The 19,618-nt window shown below is 41.5% G+C and overlaps 1 protein-coding gene across 2 annotated transcripts in view; it reads left to right on the top strand.

Moving 5' to 3' along the window:
* LOC134464179 (zinc finger protein 664-like) overlaps positions 1-19,618 on the top strand; it is a 268,197-nt gene that overhangs the window by 73,799 nt on the left and 174,780 nt on the right. The window lies entirely within an intron of this gene.

Below are 19,618 nucleotides of genomic sequence, written 5' to 3' on the forward strand. Positions count from 1 at the left end.
GGATTTTGTTGTTCATCACCCTATCCAATTAAAGGGTTTAGTAACTGACAAAATGTTTTTTATTGCAAACAAATCACATTTTTTATCGTTGAGTAATCCCTGTCCAAGTGAATCCAGTCTCAGGACTACTGACAAGAAGTCGCCTCAAAACTTTGCTGTTTTGGGACATGTCAGAAATCATAGAATTTCAGCTAGTTTAAGTCAAATGTTTTCAAAATACTTTCATATTTAGTGAATTAAGAGGTAAATGTAATGATTTTTATATATAAACGTCCAGTGTTTTGCCAAATTATAGCATTTCCCTTCAAATGGAAAGATGTGTTTTATGAGCGAGCAAACGCCGATATTCTCTTCATGGGTCATTTCACGTGAAATCAGACACTTTGGGACCCGACCGACCCGGATTTCGATCATACTTGGTGTGCCTTTTCAGTAGCAAGGTAGCACCCCAGAACTGCATTGGTTTGAATCTGACACTAATATTAAGGGAGAAACAGACTAGGAAAGGTTCACATGTGAGGGTAGGACACTATACATTCAGCCTTGAATATATCAGTCAGTGTTAGTCACAAAAAGATGCCTGTGGTGTTGTTTGAAAGCTCTTTTCTGGCTCTACATAGTACACAATCACCTTGGAATACAACTACTCTCAGAATATGAATTATGATAAATTGAAAAATTAAAAATTGAATATCTAAAAAACTCATATTTTAAAATGGCCAGTTCCTTGTCCAAACGTAGCCGGCAATGTCATGAGCAGCACCTTAAATGCTGGTGTTCGGTTTGTTATTCATTTCAGAGAGAAGTTGACTCACAAATATGGCATCATACAGACCACTTACTAATAATATGGTAATACCATAGTAGCATCACATGACAAAACAAAAACAAAACAAAAATGGTCAGTGTCCATGGTCCCAGGTTTCAGAAACTAAGGCAGATGTCCATTTATACACACCAAATGATGATATGTGAATGTTTGAACATTCCTTCTCTGTGTACCTGTGCCATCTTCCCTTTACCGTACTTTAAAGACATAATCAATGGCTACACTCTCATTTTGTACTCTACCAGTGCATTTGAAGCAGCAGCTGTGTCTTTTGTAGATAATGTATAAGTACGTCCCGTTGCAGTTACAGGTTCCACTACCAGAAGCACATCCTGATGATCCATGACAGTCTATCTGGTCTGAAGGGAAAAGTGAAGGATGGAGATGGCCCATGAGGATGCAGGAAGTTCAGTTTCACCTCTCCAGTGCTCGGCATACATTCCTCAGCACATGCTAGCCACCAGTTGCCATCATATACAGCTACAACATACCCTTTGATGCTTGAAAATGTAACACATTCCTTTACTGAGCTCACTCTTTCAACTCTGCCTTCTCTGAATGCTCAAAATGGCCTAACTTCCACTGTGTCCATTGACAATGGGCAGAAGCTGTGTAGTTTTTGAGTACCTGGAATAGTTCTTGCAGATTCAAACCTTTTCAACAGGTTCTCAGCTTCATGATGGTACATCTCTGTTGTGGCAAACTGGCAATGGATGTTCTTGACATTATCCTTGACAAATTCAAACAGTTGGTATGGCGTTATAATTTAATTGTCAATAGGACGTTGCAGACTTGCTCGTGCAGCAAGCCATTTAACTGTCCCTCCAACGCCATCACATGGACCTTTGCCATGTGATGTGGCAAAAAAGTGCCACTCTGCAGGTATGTGAAAATCTGCCTCGTGGTGGCACAAATTTGTTGTAATTTTAAGGTTCTTATATTGTGCAGGAAGTCTGCAACGTCCTATTGACAATTAAATTGTAACGCCATACCAACTGTTTGAATTTGTCAAGGATAATGTCAAGAACATCCATTGCCAGTTTGCCACAACAGATATGTACCATCATGAAGCTGAGAACTTGTTGAAAAGGTTTGAATCTGCAAGAACTATTCCAGGTACACAGCTTCTGCCCATTGTCAATGGACACAGTGGAAGTTAGGCCATTTTGAGCATTCAGAGAAGGCAGAGTTGAAAGAGTGAGCTCAGTAAAGGAATGTGTTACATTTTCAAGCATCAAAGGGTATGTTGTAGCTGTATATGATGGCAACTGGTGGCTAGCATGTGCTGAGGAATGTATGCCGAGCACTGGAGAGGTGAAACTGAACTTCCTGCATCCTCATGGGCCATCTCCATCCTTCACTTTTCCCTTCAGACCAGATAGACTTGTCATGGATCATCAGGATGTGCTTCTGGTAGTGGAACCTGTAACTGCAACGGGACGTACTTATACATTATCTACAAAAGACACAGCTGTTGCTTCAAATGCACTGGTAGAGTACAAAATGAGAGTGTAGCCATTGATTATCTCTTTAAAGTACGGTAAAGGGAAGATGGCACAGGTACACAGAGAAGGAATGTTCAAACATTCACATATCATCATTTGGTATGTATAAATGGACATCTGCCTTAGTTTCTGAAACCTGGGACCATGGACACTGACCATTTTTGTTTTGTTTTTGTTTTGTCATGTGATGCTACTATGGTATTACCATATTATTAGTAAGTGGTCTGTATGATGCCATATTTGTGAGTCAAATTCTCTCTGAAATGAATAACAAACCGAACACCAGCATTTTAGGTGCTGCTCATGACATTGCCGGCTACGTTTGGACAAGGAACTGGCCATTTTAAAATATGAGTTTTTTAGATATTCAATTTTTAATTTTTCAATTTATCATAATTCATATTCTGAGAGTAGTTGTATTCCAAGGTGATTGTGTACTATGTAGAGCCAGAAAAGAGCTTTCAAACAACACCACAGGCATCTTTTTGTGACTAACACTGACTGATATATTCAAGGCTGAATGTATAGTGTCCTACCCTCACATGTGAACCTTTCCTAGTCTGTTTCTCCCTTAATATTAGTGTCAGATTCAAACCAATGCAGTTCTGGGGTGCTACCTTGCTACTGAAAAGGCACACCAAGTATGATCGAAATCCGGGTCGGTCGGGTCCCAAAGTGTCTGATTTCACGTGAAATGACCCATATGATAAGGAGGTGCTGTAGTCATATGAAACCAAAATCAAGCTGTTTGGCATTAACACAATTCAATGTGTTTTGAGAAAGAGTACTGCTGTCTATGATCCCAAGAACACCCTCCTCACCATCATGCATGAAAGTGGTATCATTATGGTTTGAGGGTGTTTGCCTGGCCAAGGCACAGGACAACTTCACATCGTCAACGAATGGATGGATGGAGACATGTAATGTGCAATCCTGAGTGCAAACGTCCTTCCCTCCACCACTACACTGAAGGGTGGGCCATGTTTCAATCTCCCAACATGACAATAATACACAACATACAGTCAAAGCAACGAAGGAGTGGCTCAATAAGAAGCATATTAAAGTCGTGAAGTGGCCTAGACAGTCTCCAAATATTAACTTAGCCCTATAGTAATTCTATGGAGAGAACTGAACCTCCCATTTGCCAAGCTACAGCCACAAACTATTAATGTTTTGGAGATAATCTGCAAAGAAAAATGGGCAAAAATATTTTCTACTATATGCACAAACATTGTCATCAACTAAAAGAAGCATCTGACCTCAGTGCTAGACAACTAGGGCTTTGCCACAAAGCACTTTATCTTCTTTAGCTAGAGGGGTCAAATACTTATTAGCCTAAATTAAGTACAAACAAATTAAAATATATTATTTTAAGTTATTTTCTGGAATTTCTTTTTGATATTCTGTCTCTCCATGTTTGAATACATATTATCATAAATGTATAGACTGATCATGTCTTTATTAGTGGGCAAACGGGCAAAATCAGCAAGGGATCAAATACATATTGGACTCACTGTATTCATCAACTCAGTGACAAACATTGAGAAGAGAGGTAAATCTTACTATTTAACAAATTATTTCACACAAAAATTATGTGAAGATGATTGAAAAATAAAGAAATTTAGATTTTGGTGGGCTTAATGGGTACGCTTACCTTATACAGCAATCTTGAAGTCAAATTTACTACCATTTCATACCATTTTTCACTGCCTTTAGATTTTTTTTACAACCATCACGACATTACGATTCCAGTATTAACAATTTCTACCTTCTAAACATTACATTACACTTTCGTATTTTGCAAAAAGACGCCCGAAAGGGAGCAGTGCGATTCCAGAGTGCTGTTTAAAAGTATGCTATGAACTAGGTCAGGTGGCTACTGTTGCGCGAATCACTGGTGTTTTGAAAAACTGTGATAAACAGTGAATAAACAAAGATTTTTAAAATCAAAATGGTGCAACTAAAAAAAATACCTCGTTTTTCAAAAATTAATACTTTTTGAGCAAATTTACAACTTTTAATGCCATTAAATTTTGACTTTTTAATGTATCACCTTTTAATACTTTTTAAAACCCTGCATACACCCTGCTGTATGTCTGATGGGTGTGTAGTGTACCTGTCTTATCAATTTTATTTTCTTAATTTGTGTTCAAAGAACTGCTTGCACTATGAGACTTGCACCTCCAACTATGCTGCTAAATGCTACTACTTGACCACTGGACTACAATGGACTTTGCTGGACTGCACAGTGTGTAGTACAGCACAGCTTTGACTTCCACTATTCCACTATTGGACTGAACCTGCACTACCCCACAACACACGCACACGCACACGCACACGCACACACACACACACACACACACACACAGTACTGCACCAGGGGCGGCACCTTACCTGCAATACCTCAGTCCTGGAACATAAGACAATACAACATGCTGCTTACAATGCTGCCACCCCAATCTACTACTTTATATAACTATTGTTATTATACTGTTACTATTGTCACTGTTATTATCCTATTAATTGTAATGTCTACATTCTATAGTTATCTCATCTTCTGTTTACATGTTCAATGATAAATGTTGAATGTTAAATGTTCATTTGTACTGTATTTATAATTGACCACTTATTGTTACCAGTCCATTACTGTTAAGTTACCTGTCCTGGGGTGAGTTTCTCAAAAGAGAAGCTGTTAGCCTGTTAGCAACTTCGGTAGTTGCCAATGGGAAAATGCATTGAAAACAGTAAAGTAGCTAATGTAGTTAGCAACTTTGGTTTTGAGAAATTCACCCCTGTCTTGCACTTTATGTCAGTCTGTAAAATGGCAGTCTTGTATTTGTCCTTGTCCTGGCATGGTAGGCCTATAGAGAGAAAACACAATTTCATTTTTCTTGTATGTCTTGTGCATATGAAGAGAGTGATAATAAAAGCTGACTTGACTTGACGGTCCATAATAAAGAAGAAGGATCACCGCACACTTGCTGTTTTTTATTTAGGTGAACAACGTGTTTCGCGTAGAAATATAAGCTTACAACACTTATCAGAAGGGCTTCGACTCGTTCATTTCGGGTTGACTTGATGGTGTTTATGGTGCATGTACTGTCTCCACTTCGAAAAAAAAAAAAAAAGCATTTCCAATAGTTCTTACATGCGTATCAATGGGGCACCTAAGTCTCCACCCCTTCCGGGCGGCATGTGGGGCTGGGAACGCAAACACTTTTGACTGGGCTGTAATGGACTGATCAAAGCTATTTTCCGACCCACCTCGCATTTCCCCGTCGATCACACATATGCTGTGCCTCAGAATTAATAACAACCAATGGTGTGCTTGTTGACTTCACTTGCCAAGCGATTTTTGAGTTGTGTGTGTGCAAAAATATGTAATTATTTGGACTACACAACAGACGTTGCATGTCCGACGTGCAGCCACTTAAGCCACGGTGCAGCGGTAGGGTTGCCTCGGTTCACGTCAGATATGCGAGGCGCACGTGTAGTCTCTCACACAGTTTTGCACAAAAGCTAAAATAACGTTTCTTGCGTGCCGAAAATGAGTGGTTTTACGACGCAAATCCAAACCTTTCAAATTCACTGTCATCATATCTGAAATCCGGAGCACATGCCAAACGGGATGAGGATTTAGTTTGACTCGCTCCATTAACTCGCATTCCAAATTTTGAGAGCTCCAGCCCCAGGGATCGTAAGTAGAAGGGCGTGACTTAGGTGCCCCATTAACATATGCACTATGTAATAAAAGAGCATTTCACTTTAGAAGCATCTTGTTTTTGGTAGCCTATTAGCCTTCACAGTAAGTGGGTGGTTGACGTTTAAGGGCGTAACGCAAAAAAAGGTTTTTCAAATTCCTGAAAAAAATGATGGAAAAAAAATTGGAAAAAAATAGAAAAAAAATAAAGCACTTAGTGGTCTGTGGAATTTCACCTTATTTTTGCCATTTTTGGGAAAATGTGTCCTGCATCAACACATAGCATAGGCATGTCACACCGTAGGAAAATGGAGTCACACCACAGGGAATTCACTGCATTATGGCCATTTTAATCCTTTTGTATACATGACTGACATCTGAGCTCATGCTAACTTGATAATGATATTGTGTTTAATCTTAATATGTGTTTTCATGAATAAAAAAACTTTTTTTCCTCCTATAAGAGCAGTCACACCACAGGACACCATAAAATGAACCTAAGCATTGCGTGACAGAAAGATTGCAATATGAAGACATATTAAGAGGTCAAGAGCAGTGTTTCCCATACATTGAGGAAACTATGGCGGCCCGCCATAGTTTAAATTTGGCCGCCATAGTTTACGAAAATGTTTAAAAAAAAAAAATAATAATAACTTTTATTTTTATTTTTTAAACGATATCCGTTTTTGTTAAAAACGATTTGAATTACGATTTTGAATTTCCTTCGCATTTTCTTCCTGGAGTAAATACATCCTAGACTCTGTAGGCCTATTGGTTAGATGTAGTCCCACGGTAACACAGAATGAGGGGAAAGCATTAGGAAGTGACCGTAAGGCGTTATGACACGCCGATATGCGAGGATCTTCGTCCAAATCGCTAGTCGCATGCATCATCGCTAATTGCGTTTACATCGCGTGCCGCGTGTAAGGGAAATGTTAGTTGTTGACATGTATGGAATTCACTTCAATTTGTGCTGTTTATTGCTTCAGTTGTGGACAAAACGATTGGCCAAACTCACAATAGAAAGCCTTTGCTGTGCTACTGTCCCAGAGAGCTGAAAAAAAAAAAACCCTTCATAGAAGAAGTCACTCTTAACAGGGGTGTTAACCAATCCAATGAGTTCTCTCGTTGCTCTCTCTCTCTCTCTCTCTCTCTCTCTCTCTCTCTCTCTCTCTCTCTCTCTCTCTCTCTCTCATAGTAGCCTACTATTTACCCATAACAAATGGTGAATTTCTGAGCCCTTTTTAATTTGTAGCCTATACCACTGAAGGCATGATAATGCTTCATCATATTTTAGAAATAGGGCCTATGTGCCTTTTATATTCCAAATGTTTATCATTTTGAAATTGTTTCAGTTGTTTATGACTTGTGTATGACTGGAATTATCTCTGTATACTATCAGTGCTGCATTGCTTTGTAAAGATAGGCTATTCAACACACTTTAAAAACACACTGAAAAGATACAGCCATAGTAGCCTACTAAAAACATTTTGTTCATAATAATGGTGATTAATAAATGGTGGTCTTAAATTTTCATACTGACATCCTTAAATTTGACTTGGTAGATCACGGCAGACCATCAACTTCAAAAGTAGATCTTGGTTAAAAAAAGGTTGGGCACCCCTGCTATAGAGAGAACCACAAGTGCTTGAAAGACAGGGATCAAAAGCCTAGTCAAGTTGTTGTAGTTTACTTGGGTTTGGGAGCAATATAAAAAAAAACCTTCAGAGAAGGGACAGTTGGGATGAGTTTACTAACACGCCCTAGGCTTTGTTTTACAGTTGTAATGAGTTTGGTGACAGACCTTCATTGACACAGCAGAGGAGACATCGGGCTGCATATAGAAATTAATGTGTAATGAATGTGAATATAGACATAAATGTGTAATATGTTGTTCAGCCCTTTTAATGGGAGGAATTTGGAAAAAACTGGCCCTGTGACCAGCACCCCTCATGTAGAATGTGTACGCCTACAGATATGTGTGGGGGAAAAGGCATAGCCTACCCTCTAAGACCCTTTTTATCTATGCGTTAATAATTTCACAGTGCTCTTAAATTCTTATCTCTGCTCCTATTTTGTTTTATTGTTTCCCAGACCCCTGCATGAGGGACGAATGAAACTGTGTTGTAAACAGAAATTATTCACTGTACTGCATTTTTTGACAATGACAATGTACTACTATTATACAAGTCATGGGTAAAATCTTATGTAGCCTTATTTCTCAAAATATAAATGGCTGAAATATAGGCCCAGGCCTACAGTTTCTCCATGCGCCAATGTCATACTATAGTCATTGTTTTGCTGTTTTGTATTTACGCTGCAAGAATACAACCCGCAACCCCCCCAAAAAAAGGCCCGTGTGAGAAGACCCCCCCCCCCCCCTCACCCGGACAAAATAAACCCAGGCTGCCCCCATAGTTTCCAAAATTTCTGTGGGAAACACTGAAGAGTCACCTTAAACTTCCACAGCACTCTCCAATAACTGAGGTACTGACTGGTTAGGAGCCAGTCTTTAAGACCCTTGTAGTTGGCCTTGCAGCTGCCCATTCACAAACATTGACATACATGTCACCCCACAGGACGCAATTTGTGTTACGAAATTGAACTTGTAGTTAATATTACTGTCTTGAGTTTTTTCCACATTCACATATCTTAATCTAAAGTTAAGATTTATGCAATCATGCCAAATGCTTCATACATTATTCAAAATGTTGTTGGTTAATTTATATATATATATTATTATATATTGTTTCATTAATGTTACAGTCACACCGCAGGAAATTTGACATATAAGATATAAACCTTTACATAAATCTTAACAAAAATGTTTCTTCTCATCTAAGACTAATATGAAACATAATGTACCACATCTTCTTTCATTGACATTTGTTTTTTAAAGGAAAATAACAGTTTTGTAGGTTTTTAACCAATGTTACGAAAAAACAAGGCGTCACGTCTCCCACCCACGTACATTGTGCACCACCATGCAAAGAGATTGGAAACATGTCAAACCACCATTTCAGTTTGAGCAGGCATGGAAAGTTGTGGAATGCAAGCGCTCAACCCAAAAACCCAAAACAACCCTTATCTGTTTTGGCGCCCCTGTCTGCAGTGGCCTAGGCCAAGGTCAATGCAGGAAAAAACGGTCTCCCTTGAAGAACAACATAATGAAGATGCTCTCCCCCCCTCACACCTCCACCCCCACAGAACCTGGGACTGTTTACTCTTCTGGTGGCCAGCAGGCTCCCAGAGGTGTGACTACTGAGGACCCTTTCCCCTATCCAACGCCTCCACTGTTGTGGTGTCTTTACGTTGTGTTGCATTTAAATGTGCTGATCTGCTGAGGGTTTTTCAAATGTCTTCATATTGTGCACACCATAATTTGAAGGCAAGAGACTTTTTTCCCTCTCCTCTCCCTATGTTGTTATTATTATATGCTTTCTTAATGCCGCCTGTCTACCTGGTCCGTGTCTACCCTAGCCCTCCCTTGTCTTACACTGTATTGTATATTGTGTAGGCCTATGTAATGTAGAGGTGGGTTGACAGGTGTTCTTATGGGCGCTGCTCTTACGGCGACTGCACCCTGTGTGGTGAGAACAAATCTCCTCTTGGGGACAATAAAGGCTATTACTACTAAACTGTGTCCATGAGAAATCCCATTATAATGTTTTATTCCCATTTATTCAAAACAGCAGAGCATATTCCAGAAAGTATTATGCTATCGATTCTATGTTTATTTATAATATAGGCCTCTAACGACAGCATTTCCATACCGTCATCAACACAACAAGCACAAAACCTTTTTTTCTCCATGAGCCTGAGCCTCGTTGCGCTAGAAAAAAGGCATATGGGCACCGTAAAATCCATAGCAGCGACTTCAGAGAAGCGTGTCAATGGAGCGCAGCGGTCAGATACAGATTGACTCTACCAGCATCAGTACAAGATCTTGTTGAAAACTGAATGTATAATTGAGGGCCATAAATCCTCCTTTTTTTTAAAAAACATCTCTGGCCTACACCAACGAAAATCACGGTCTGACCCTCTGTATTATTTTGTCGGGAGAGAAGATTTATTGCATTCCAATGTTTGTGTTGACTATCCTACACCAGAGAAAGTAAAGCGGTTGTAGTAACACAAACATTGAATGAACTAACGGACCTACCTGCACTTTTCGGTGTATCCAAAGCTGTGGCTTAACACAAACAACGGGAAAGTAGCCTACATGTTCTGACTACACTTGTCGGGGCGGTGCTGCTGTGTTAGTTTTGACTTCCTTGCGCGAGAGGGAGGAAGTGACGAATGACCAAATCTCGGCCAACTACTATGTCAAAATAAATGTGTACTTCAAAATAAAACACGTTACTAATACTAGTACTACCATATCATGACAATAACAATAACAATACGTTTAAAAGAAAATACGTTTTAAAAGAGCCACCCCATCATATAAAGTAGGCTACTGTAAAAGTCATCCACTTATTGGCAAGGAATGGATACACAACATCATGCATGCTATTAAGATGTTGTGTTATAATAAATTATTAAAGTTGGGCACCTTGCTCTATGCTGGTGGTATGCTATAAACTACTATAAAAGGTGCAGGCTTAGTTAAAGCAACAGCAATATAAGCCTCTGTCTGGCATGTAGCCTACCATGAGTATATCCTGCTGTGCTGTTATGATGCTTATAATCAGGGATCCCCAAACTAAGGCCCGGGGGCCCACCAAGCCCCTTTGACCGGTCCTCCACCTCTGCACCTCACCATTTGAACTGTCCCAAAGAAGCAATTCTCACAGAAAAAAGGATAAATTGAAGGATTGCAATTGAAAGGATTAAAATTGAAAAACATGTGAAGTACTCACTTCTCTTGCAAATCACTTGTAATGATTAACTATTTTGTGCTAGAAATTATTGCTATAACAGGCAGTGGCCTAGTATACAGCCCACATGATTGTTCCCGGCCCCTGATCATAGTCAGGAACGATAATGTGGCCCCCAGAGGAAAAAGTTTGGGGACCCCTGCTTATAATGCATAGTCTATAAGCCTCTGTATGACGCATAGCCTGCAATGACTGTATTGGGCTGTGCATGTCATTATAATGCCGTCACGGCCCGTTCCCACTTTGCCGGCGAGCGCGTTGACGCCGACGCCTTCAATTCATTTTCAATGGAAAGCAGCGACGCCCTCGCAAAGGCTTCTGGGATACGCGGTGCGGCTACTTTGACAGTTGACGCACGTCAAAAAGTTAAGCTCCCTTCTACTTTATGCTCATTTCTCGCGGCCAACGCAGAGCGTTATCCAATGATTGTCGAGTACATGAGGAATTCCCATGAAACCAAGGGCTATGTTTTGCTGCTTAAAAGTAGTTTTATGACAGTTATCATACAGTTTAATGTAAGATTCATACACTACAAGAAACTATGAAGTGCAAGGTCTTTGTGCTTATGTTCAAAGGATTATGTACATTTTGACGACATTCAAAACTACGTGAGGGCTATGAAATGTGTGAAGTAAACACATGTCCACAGTTAGGTAAGGGCAGACTTTGATGTTACTATCGCTAGTTAGCTTGCTTAATGGATATAGACGTATAGAAAGACAGAAAGAGATATTCCTGTTCAGTGTACTCTGTCACGCCCCTGCATGTGCTCCGACAAGAAGCATTCCGTCAACAAAGGGAGGTGCGTCGCGTTTATGAGCGTCAAATGGCCGTCAAAGTGGGAACAGGCCGTTATGCTTATAAACCAGAGGTTCCCAATCCCAACCTCTTTGGCATGACGATGAAACCCCATTTTGACATCCCAAGGTTCTGGGACATCTGGCATACACATTTTTTTTTTTCACGTTAAAAATGTAAAACATGATTGAGCTACATTAAGTTGTGAGGAATATATATATATATATGAACTTTATTACAGGCTCTAGAACCAATAGGCAGACACACATCGTAGTATACATAAAAACAATAAAATATAAAATAGGCAGGAAAAGAAAAGGAAGAGAGAAGGAGAGAGAGAAAAAACTCAACAAGCAATAATGCCTAAGCATATACAAACATATCTGTCATGACCCTCTTAAAAGGCAGCCATACCAATGCTTCCACATATATGATTGATATCGGATAGAGCTGCATCCATTCATTTGAATAAAACCTATAGTGAAAAACCTGAAGTGAAAGAAATCCCATTTTGTGGAGTATGGCGTGCTCTTATCCAGATAGTTTGTTGGCTTCTTGGGTTTGGGTGCTCTTTAGTCCAAGGTATAGTACTTCCAGGATCAAAAAATGAGAATAAATTCTCTGACTAAGGCACTCCAAATTAAAATGTCTTTATTGATACGACAGGTCCTACATGGACATATTTTAAAAAACTGATTCTACCCTACCCTACCCTGCCCTGAAGAAGGCACTCATGCCGCTACGCGTGGGCCTTGTTTTTAATATGTCCATGTAGGACCTGTCGTATCAATAAAGACATTTTAATTTGGAGTGCCTTAGTCAGAGAATTTATTCTCATTTTTTGATCCTGAAAGAAATCCCAATTGGGAAACTCCAACTCCAACTCCAACACAGCACTCCACAGCACACAAGTGTTAACTGCACACTGCACATAACAAAATTGGATCTATGCCTCACCCTTGCAAGGGGGCAGCCCCCAATAGCGCCCATAGGGAGCAGTGTGGCGGGACAGCTGTGGTGCAGCGTGCTAAGCCCCCCACATTTGGCCTTGCATGCCCACGGGGACCCCGGTTCGGGGTCATTTTCCTATCTCACTCCGTCTCCCTGTCACACTCGCTTCCTGTCACCATCTCAGACTGTGTTATCAAATAAACGAATAAAAGCCCCTAAAAATGGATGACAAAAAAAGGAGAAAAACCCTAAACGGTGGAGGTGTTGGGTGGGGGAGAGGGTCCTGTGGAGACGCACCTCTGGGAGCCTGTCGGCCACCGGAAGAATAACCAACCCCAGGTGTCTTTGGGGCTGAGGGTGGGGGTGCCAGGTGTCTTTGGGGCTGAGGGTGGGGGTGCCAGGTGTCTTTGGGGCTGAGGGTGGGGGTGCCATTTGGGGCTGAGGGTGGGGGTGCCAGGTGTCTTTGGGGCTGAGGGTGGGGGTGTCTTTGGGACTGAGGGTGGGGGTGCCAGGTGTCTTTGGGGCTGAGGGTGGGGGTGCCAGCCAGGTGTCTTTGGGGCTGAGGGTGGGGGTGCCAGGTGTCTTTGGGGCTGAGGGTGGGGGTGCCAGGTGTCTTTGGGGCTGAGGGTGGGGGTGCCAGGTGTCTTTGGGACTGAGGGTGGGGGTGCGACTGACTGAGAATCCGCCAGTCCAGTTCTGTTACAGTTCACAACCACAAGTCTGAGCACCAACAGCATTGCACCACCTTACCAATCATTCCGAGGCAGCCTGGGGCTGCAAGTGGCCACTGCAGTTTTAAGAATAATAATAATAATAATAATAATACATTTATTTTGTATAGCGCTTTTCAGGACACTCAAAGACGCTTTACATAGCATAGAACATAAAAACAAACACATTTCAAACACAGACATACAGGGACTGTAGACTGTAGATGGAGTGGATGGTTTTAGGCCCATAGTGATATGGAGCTGTAGGTGTTGTGGAGAGGTTAGCAGACGATGGGGGCAGAGATGGAATCAGCTCTACAAGGGGATACAACGATCCAAAGACCCTATCGCGGCAGCGAGTTCGGCCGAGGTAGGTAGCCGAACAATCAGGTGAAGTTACAGCTGAGAAATGCCACAGACGGAGCCGCGGACACGCCGACTGGGGCGGCAGCTTGTAGTAAAACGGCATGGCCGGGTCCGCGGAGACGCCGGTGCAGACAGGAGGAGACGCACTGGGTGTTGTAAGGCCACGAGCCGGTGAAGCCAACAACTGGGCTGGCTTAAAGGGACCAATGACATTTTTTGAGAGAAAATTATACTTATTTTTGCAGAATTAACTACATAATTAATGAACTAAACATATTCTTATTAAACATTACTTGTCCTCCACTTAAAGGGACGGTTTGGTCAATTTCAACATGCAGTTGCAATGCTCACACTACCCTGGACTTGTCAGTGCCTGAGATTTTTTTTTCTTCTTCTTCAGCCGTTTCCGAGATCCTGGTCATTGTAATGGGGGCAGCTCTTTGTTTACATTTCAAAAAAACATTTTTATTTATTCCCAAAAACATCCAAAAGGTTATAAAACATCAGCAGACAACTAGCAAACAGCAGTACCTTTTGGGAAAATATTTGGAGTTGGCCTATGTTTCATTTTTTAAAAATGTAAACAAAAGCTGCCCCCATTAGAATTGCTCATATCTCGGAAAGGGCTGAGCCGAAAAATGTGGCATCACCAGGTACTGACAAGTCAAGGGTAGCGTGAGCAATACAACAGCATATTGAAATGGACTGAACTGGTCCTTTAACAGCAGTCAGCTGGGCTGTGCAGTTCCACCACTACTTCCCATTACTGTTGCAGTTGGCTGTGCTTAGCTCTGTTCCATTACTGTTGTAGTTGGCTGTGCATAGCTCTGTTCCATTACTGTTGTAGTTGGCTGTGCATAGCTCTGTTCCATTACTGCTGGTAGGCTTGTCCGGTCACGTCTTAGAGTGGTTCAAAACATATATTACAGGAAGGCAGTTTTTTGTCACCATCGGAGAACACGTCTCCAACAAGTATGATGTGCCTTTTGGAGTTGCTCAGGGTAGTTGCTTGGGCCCTCTCCTCTTCTCTCTCTATATGTTGCCCCTGGGCTCCATCATCAGAGAGCACAATGTTGATTTTCATAGCTATGCCGATGACACTCAACTATATATCTCTGTCGAGCCTAGCCAAACCACTGCCATTCATGCCTTGACTAAATGCATGTCTGCCATCACAGATTGGATGAACAGTAACTTCCTAAAATTAAATGAGGATAAAACTGAAGTGTTGCTCATTGGGCCTAAGGAAAAACGTGCAAAACTCCACTCAAGCCTAGGTGACCTAAGCATACACATTAAAGATAAGGTTACTAGCCTAGGTGTGGTCATAGACTCGGATTTGAGCTTTGAGCCTCACATCAACAAGATAACAAAATCTGCTTTTTTCCATCTTAGAAATGTTAACAAAGTGCGCGGCTTGGCCCCCCAACAAGACGCTGAGAAACTTATTCATGCCTTTGTCACCAGTAGGATAGACTACTGCAATGCTCTCTTCTCTGGTCTCCCAAAAAAATTAATTGACAAATTGCAACTCATTCAAAATTCTGCGGCAAGAATCCTAACAAGAACCAGAATGAGAGAGCACATCTCTCCTGTCTTGGCAGACCTGCACTGGTTACCTGTCTCTTACAGAATCGACTTTAAGATTCTGCTCACAGTATTTAAAGCATTAAATGGACTTGCCCCTAGCTATATCTCAGACATGCTCTCTTTTTATGCCCCTGCTCGAGCTCTCAGGTCCACTGATGCCAAGCTGCTAAGGACCCCCCACGCACGCAGAAGAAGATCGGCGACGCCGCGTTTGCCTGCTATGCGCCCAAGAGATGGAACGCCCTCCCCATCGAGATTCGATCAACCACCTCCGTCGACTCCTTTAAGAAGCAGCTGAAGACCCACCTCTTCATCCTTGCCAACTCCTAGCTGCCAAGGCGTCATAGTGTCCCAGCTGCCGCAGCGCCCTTACCACTCGCAACCAGCCCTGGCAGGGGGCTCCCCTAGGTGGCCGCTGGTCTCTGCCTGAGGTTTCTTCCTGACTATAGGGGGTCTTTTTTTTCTCAGACTTCACTGAGCTTTTTTTTCCCCCTTACAAACTATGAATCAAGCGAAAGGGAGTTTTTCCTCACCCCTGATGCCACCAGGGGCCGCACCTGAGCGCCCAATCTCTGTGTGACTATCTATGACTTATGATAGGCCCAGCCACTATGGACCTTACACATCTAAGAATCCTGGTCCTATCATACGTTGACCTTATGACTCTACATTCTCTGTCTATCTCTTCTTCCTCTGCCTTCCTGCTTTTTCTGCCTCTCCTCTATACCTCTCCTTTTAAATCTATCTCTAAAAATGTTTTTTTTTTTCCATTTGTTAAGCACTTTGAGTTACATGCCTTGTATGAAACAGTGCTATACAAATACAATTATTATTATTATTATTACTGTTGTAGTTGGCTGTGCATAGCTCTGTTCCATTACTGTTGTAGTTGGCTGTGCATAGCTCTGTTCCATTACTGTGTATATTAGCATAGCTGCAGGTTTATATACCATCCCCCCCTCCCCCCTCCATGCAGGCGTCATGCCTAGAATCTTCGTTTGGTATAACAGCGTTGTGATTATTTAATTTTTCCGTAGAAGATGTGCATGATTTCCTTAGATGCTGTCAGCATTCCAAGCGAAGCTTCTATGCATGTCTAACTTCGCCTCACATGCCTGATCGGTTCTTAGGGAATAATGGCCACCCGAACAGCCAATAGGAAAAGAGAATTCTGTTGCGTAGGCAGATAACGATGATATAATGACACCTCTTCTGACAAATGAACATTTTGAACAATATTTCACACAAGTTATTTCCAAATTGTTCATAGAGTAAGTTTAATACAACTTGATCTTAAGAAAGAAAAGTTCATAGAATAACTGAAATGACACATTCTTCCATTTTTGTGAAGTCCAAATGAGAACGCTACTATGTTAAAATATCATAGAGAGCTTCAGTAGTCATGGTACATGCATGTTCCCATATTTCACATGCATGTTTCATTCATGATGAAAGTTATACCATCCCTTCTGTGAAACATGGTGATGGATCACTGATGTTATGGGGACATACTGTATAAGTTACAAATGCACTGTAGTTTTGGTTCATACTCAAAAAACGAGGAATACATTTAACTTGTAAGAAATACTGGATGAAATATGATTGTAGGGGTAATCCCACATTTATTGGACGTGAGGAATATTCTTCCTCACGCAGGGGCACCAAAATATGTAGGTACAATTGCAGTTATGCAATCGGAATTACATTATTGGGTGTGGATAACTTCCTCACACGGCTTCCACCATTAAATGTAGGGGAAGTAGAGTAATGTAATTATATTTACATTAATAAGTATACAATTCTTATACAGTTCCAAATATGTAATGTGTTATTACTATATGTGAGGAATAAGAGTATAAGAAATGCTGCATGAAGAGTGTGTTAAACTCTTCGCGCTGGGTCTCAATAATGTGTAGGTGTGCACTTATGGGATCATCAATTGTCTAATTAATGATTGCATAAAACACGTTTCATGACCGTCTCATAAAATCATGACCATTATTGACTAATAATCTGAAGGTTTTGTGTGAATTCTTTTCTGGTTGACTTCGTAGACAAACACGGTTCACCACAATGTACATTTATTGTAAAAGCATCATCCGGTCATAACACTGATACAGCCAATGTGCCTTGCAGGGCACAAGAACTTAGGTAAAATATACAATATAAACACGGGGTATGAGAGGATGCGCTATGCGTGTGTGTGTGTGTGTGTGTGTGTGTGTGTGTGTGTGTGTGTGTGTGTGTGTGTGTGTGTGTGTGTGTACGCTATGCGAGAGAGAGAAAGAGAGAGAGAGAGAAGGAGGAGCAAAGTGGCGTGCGCTTCTGTAGAGCGACAGGGGAAGAGAGAGAGAGAGAGAGAGAGAGAGAGAGAGAGAGAGAGAGAGAGAGAGAGAGAGAGAGAGAGAGAGAGATGTATGTTCTGTATGAACTATGGCTCAAATGATTCTGCGCAGTTCGGGCGCGCAGGACTGAAATATGAGATACAAGGAGGAGCGTTAAGCTTTTGGCTGATGAAGCTTCAAGATATGAATTCAAGCTAATCAGAGAATACCGTCCTTTGTGCAAAGGTTACAGTATACGTGGTGGAAGGGAAAGGGAGCGCTTGGCGCTCTTTTCCGACAATAGCTTACGTCCTCGACTCAATAACTCTACGGGTTAAAACACTGGTACGTGTATCTCTGTGAGTGGATAATTTACATGTGGGTGCAAGTATGGCAATATTGCAACTACTGTAAACTAAGAATATGTCCAAAAGTCTTGCTTCGTTGAACAGTGAAAGGAAAGTGGTATTTCGTTGTGTACTCCGATGATCCTTGCCGTGCCTGCGGGGCCAAGTGAGAAAGGGGGGTGCACGTCGCAACTGTACCGGGTGTCCACTCTCTTGTTGGGGACAGACCATCAGGCCTCAACCGAATCTCTTTCGACTCCAGGGAGGTTCCTTTGATTTCGGTACTAGTAAAAGATTAACAATTGTCCGTACAAAAGTTATCCTATAGCGCGTGAGTTCCTCATGTGTCCTGACTCACTGCTCTCCTAGCAGTGTTCGCAAAAGTCAAATGCAATACAAACGAAAACCGGTTGAAGGAAGAAATATATCGACCGTAGTGTTAACCTGGCCAAGATAACTTACAGTTTCAATAATTTCTAAAATAGACGTCTCCAAGGAGACGTGTTCCGGCACGTCTCACATCTCGAAGGAGGAAGTCAGGGTCGTCAGGGGATAGGGGCGATTCATACCTTGACCTGGGTTTTTATAGGTACAGGGGCGGGGCTGAGCCGCGTATGTAATTTGATCAGGTACAGTATAGAAAATGGTGTCCTCATCTTACAAAATGGCAGGCATTCGTAAAATGAGGGGAAATGAATTAAACTTTGGTGTAATAGTCCCGACATGACTCATCAGCCTTAAAGGTGAACTGTGTAGGATGGTGGCCAGAGTGGTATTACACAAAAGGTTTTGTGTAATCGTTCACATCCTATTGGAAATCGCTAACAAAGCGTATATTCTGCCAGGGTTTGTGAACATAGGACCTCCACTATAGGTTTACAGTTAGAGTACTGTGAGAAACTCGTTACACTGGCTTACGGCTTCTCTCAAGTGTGATGATGACAATGTTTCTTGAGGTTTGAAGAATCTGAGAAACTCTTTCCACAGACGGAACATAAAAATGGCTTCTCCTCTGTGTGAACACGCTGGTGGACTTGGAGATTTCCTGTCACCGTAAAACTCTCGTCACACGGACTGCAAAAGTACGGCCTCTCTTAAAGGGACAGTTTGGTCAATTTCAACATGCAGTTGTATTGCTCATGCTACCCTTGACTTGTCAGTACCTGGTGATGCCACATTTTTCGGCTCAGCCCGTTCCGAGATATGAGCAATTCTAATGGGGGCAGCGTTTGTTTACATTTTTTAAAAATGAAACATAGGCCAACTCCAAATATTTTCCCAAAAGGTAAGGTAAGCGTACCCAATAAGCCCATGTACCCTTTAAGCCCACTTTCAACTTTGAGGTCAATTTAAAGAAAGGGGAAAGGTGGATTTCGTTGTTCATCACCCTATCCAATTAAAGGGTTTAGTAACTGACAAAATGTTTTTTATTGCAAACAAATCACATTTTCTATCGTTGAGTTATCCCCATCCAAGTGAATCCAGTCACAGGACTACTGACAAGAAGTTGCCTCAAAACTTTGCTGTTTTGGGACATGTCAGAAATCATAGAATTTCAGCTAGTTAAAGTCAAATGTTTTGAAAATACTTTCATATTTAGTGAACTAAGAGGTAAATG

The sequence above is a fragment of the Engraulis encrasicolus genome, chromosome 15 (assembly GCF_034702125.1).
Source record: "Engraulis encrasicolus isolate BLACKSEA-1 chromosome 15, IST_EnEncr_1.0, whole genome shotgun sequence".
In the NCBI taxonomy this organism is placed as follows: domain Eukaryota; kingdom Metazoa; phylum Chordata; class Actinopteri; order Clupeiformes; family Engraulidae; genus Engraulis; species Engraulis encrasicolus.